Genomic DNA, 4,659 nt, shown 5'->3' with positions numbered 1-4,659 from the left:
AAGAAGTTAGGGAAAGAGCATTATAATTACCTATAGAAGAGCTTTAGGGGACCGTTGGGGCTCCACTTCTTGAGGTTTCAGTTAAGAGTTCCTATTGGCTAGCTCTCGTTCCCATCACACTTGGATGGAGGGATCATGAAACTATACCTAAGGGAGGCCTTGCGAAGGAATTTAATAGTTGGAGACCCCTTATAATGCTCAAGTGTAGCTACAAGGTCCTAGCTAAGGCATTAGCTCTTATAGTTATGTTACATATAACCTACTAATATTTGATTGTGTGTATGTGTGTGCGCCTTGGGGCACCAACTCCCTTTAGTAAAAAAAACCTATCAAAAGCTTGAGTATGAGATGAATTTAACAATATGCCATGAGTAGAAATTAGTTAAATGAACATGGTTGTGTTCTACACTAAAAGAGCTTCAATTATGTCTTTACACCTTGAAATTTAGGTGGCACATGAAATAGTTACATTAATTTGAATGGAGATGGGTTTTCCTATTTTAGTGTATTTTTTGTTTCCCCCCCCCCATCCAAAAGACCCCCCCCCCCCCCTTGGGCCTCACATATTATGAAAAATATTTTTCCCTTACATATTTGAAAAATTTTAAGGAAATTGGTGCATATTCTATATGGACCTTGTTCCCCCATACCCTGGATTTTGGACGAGGGTAGTAACATAATACATATTGAGTTGGCGCACTAGGGTGTGTGCATGTGCATGTGTCAGTGCATGTCCGTGTACATATGTTAGTGCATGTGCATGTGCCTATGAGTGTGTACATGTGCCTGTCCATGCATGCACGCATGTGTGTGTGCATTTGGGCATGTGCATGTGTGTGTCTGTGTGTGTGCATGCATGCATGTGCGTGTGCGTGTGCGTGTGTGTGTGTGTACATATACAGACACATACACATACATATACACATCCACATGCACATACACATACATGTACACATACACATATACATATACATATATATAAACATACATACATGCATGCATAGTATGGATATCTAACACCCCCACCAATAATAACCCTCCCAACCAAATGTGTGATTGGCAAAGTTTTGTCCAAATAATTTTGGTCTTGTATTGACTTTGTAGTTTTAAGTTAGTGAATCATCTCATATTCATTCGATATCCCATAACATGTAAATTGTGTATAATAGTCTACATTATTTACTATAGTCACTATTTAATGTTTACAATTTTTGTAATCCTAGACCCTCTTGATATTCATTTAATATTGCATATACTTTTGTGATTTTAATAGTTTATACTACCATCAATTAGTATTTGTTATTTCATACATATTTGGTGACCTATGTCTCTTGTAGTCACATTATAGTGGTTGGTTGTTTTTTATATACTTAAACAAGTTCAATTTCTTAGATTATTGCATGTTTTAGATGATCCGATTTCATTTATCTTTGCAAACTATGTAAATTTTGAGATAATCATTTGAAATTGAAAAAACTCTTTTTTTTAATGCTTGAAAGTTGTGCATTTGAGATTTGTCATGTGGGTGGAACAAAAAGTACTAAGAAGAAAAGCTAGAATGAGAGCAGACAAAATATAAAGTGATGCATCATGGGTTTCCATCTTACCCCTCAAGATGGTGGCTCTAGATTCCCATCTAGAGTATTTATAATTGTTTATTTCCCAAAATCAAAGAGACAATAATAGTACATCAAAAGCCATCCCTTCTCTACAATTGGGGGGATCACCCATCATAGCTCCATGAGCTCAAAATAAGTCACGGGTTTTATTTTTCCTTATCTAGAATTAATCTAATAAATTAGCCCATGGCTTAATTACTACACTTTTTAACAATATTGGCCCATGGCCTTATTGGCCATTTGAGAGTTTGCTCAATCCAAATTTTATTCACCATATTCATTAATGAATCTTCACACCAACTGAGGGCCCAACACAATTACAATTAATATAAAAACCTCAGAATACATGATACATGCAATTGCAATAACAGAGTCACACTAGCAACATTAGTATAAACATGGAATCGCCCACAATACTAACCATCAAATCTATTAAAACATGGATACTTTGACTTCTTTATACAATACATCAGTCATCGGTACCCTTGCACTATGAAACACCTCAATCGGTGCCCTAGCACTATATCCAATTTCCATAAGCATCCTTAGCAAGAAAAATATTTATGGAAAATGGATTTTCTTAATAGATATAAGATATTTATTTTTGTATAATTTAAAAGGTGTACTACCTAAGGTAAGATGTAACTTATGAGCAACCATGAATACTCTGTAGCTTTGAAGAATTTTCAGAACTTTTCTTTTGTTTGACAAGGAGTTATACATACCGCATGCATTGTTTTTTACAAGCATTTCATGCATCATGCATGTCATTTCTCATGTTCTTATCCATGTTTGCTTTAGATTTCTTTCCCTTACTTCCTTGTGCTATCTCTATGGCAATGACAATATCAATGCATGCTCAAGGATAAGATCAAGGTGTTAGATCAAGAGCATGGTGATGCATAAGTGGTGGGGTATTTTTTAGTGAATCTATCTATTCCTACTATTGGTAGTGCCATGATATAGAAAACAAGGCTCAATGATATTCAGCAATCAAGGAAAGGTCTTACCACTTGGTTATAGTCCAAGGGTAGTGCCCAATTCCTTGCCCTCTATGTTATAGATTCTAGGTCTAAATCAATGCAAATTAATACAATCATATCACAGATATTTGACGATGGACTTGTCCCAAGTCTTGATGGAAATCATTACCAATGGTTCTGCAGTTCTTCTTAGGATGCAAATTGATAATAGAGTGGTTGGGAAAAAATATTTAATGCCTTCACTTGACACAAACAAACATGAAAGGGCATAAAATTGGACAAGTGTGTGGAATGATCCTAACAGTGCTCAACATTGTGGTGATACATGAATTTAAGGGCCCAACAGATCACAAGATGATGTGACTTATACATACCAAGTAAGCTTTTAGGAATACATGAAGAATAGCTATTGCAACTATATGATGAGCATGGCATGAATTAGAGAGGTAATAGATAGGAGACATCAAGAGGTGGAAGATGTGAGAGATAGAATATATACGAGTCTACTTGTTGCCACAACAGTTATGTTGAGCATAGAGGAGACTGATATAGTCATTTTGTAACTAGCTAATACTCCACTCTCCAACAACCCACCGAAGGTTTGACAATGAGAGCCTTGTAGGTACAAGAGGTAAGGTAAATCTTGAGAAGCATTTTGTGGCCTAATTTGGACCTCACGATTACATCCCTTTGCTCATTTGTTGCTACCTGCACATGCTTTGTATCTTTACCTCCTCAAATGAATTTTGTGCTTGACAGAACCTCTCAGGCAACACTAATATAGATACAATGCAGCAACCAAAACTTTAAAAAATGGGAAAACTTTACCACATCATTGAGCAACTTGTCTCCAAAAGATGGTGGCCAAAAAAGAATAGTTGTGGCTATATAGAGCCACCTAATGTGGTAGCAAAACGATGAACGTGACGTAGGTTTGAGGAAGCAAACGATGATCATAGAGATAACTATCAATCTCCTACTCAAGAAAAAAATTGACCAAGAGATTAGTGGCACATTTGAATGATGGCAAGCTACCCCTTAGAAGAGATGCAACCGACAAATCGAGGGGAGCTAGAACAAGCCTATATTTTGATATTATATTGTAAATTAGAAAGGCTACATGATGAAGATTGAGGCAAAAATGCTGAGTTGTATAATTCAACAACAAGTATAAGAGCCGCATTTTATAGGTTGAGGTAGCCTTATCCTCTTGCACACTCACACTTAATCACTCTTGCACACTCATATAGAATAGATTTAGTCACATGCAAGGCTCTAATTCCCAACTCTCTCTCTCTCTCTCTCTCTCTCTCCACACACACACACACACACGTACGTATGTATGTACATACATACATACATAGAGACTACACACACAAACACACACGATAGACATCACTCATAACTCAATAGTGTGGCAATTCTCATGAATGACTTGCAAGCACCCCTCGGTTCTTATTATGATTACCTTTGTTGGAGGGCTAATGAAGCCTTTGTTCTAGTGTGTGCATGGATGTGCTCTTACTAAGCACAAGGTGATGCTTCATAGAAATTGTGCTTCCATAGATAAAGGAGATGTATTGTCTTGGTTGCACATATTCATGATATCTTTGACAAGTGTAGGGATCTTAAATCTCCTTTTCCACGTGTCACCACGGGGGAATCAAAACTACATGTTACTTAGCCACCAATGGATCTTTCCATGTTAGGGTTCCGCATCATGATTTCCTAGCTCCCCTAGAGTTCCCCACTTCCCAAAATCCTTGATAATCAATCCAACTAGCCAACATGCATGCAACCACGTTGCATGATGGTGCTTCTTGAATTAATTGACAATGATTTTCATCAAGTGGAAAAAAGGCAATCTTGACTCATTGTCCATCTCCCACAGTGCTTCATGAATTAGCACCATCATTGGAAGAGCTACGTGTTTAGAACACCACATTAGTGCCAAAAACATACCTTTATTTGTGGATATTTATACCTATTAGATCTAACACATGCATATTGTGGTTTCTATTATGTTTTCATTAGTATGAAGGACAATTGTCCTATCA

This window comes from Dipteris shenzhenensis, chromosome 8 (genome assembly GCF_047967505.1).
Source record: "Dipteris shenzhenensis isolate YYH24624 ecotype China chromosome 8, Dip_SZ_1.0, whole genome shotgun sequence".
Classification (NCBI taxonomy): Eukaryota; Viridiplantae; Streptophyta; class Polypodiopsida; order Gleicheniales; family Dipteridaceae; genus Dipteris; species Dipteris shenzhenensis.
The sequence above is the reverse complement of the archived record's forward strand: the minus strand, read 5'-3'. Positions refer to the sequence as shown.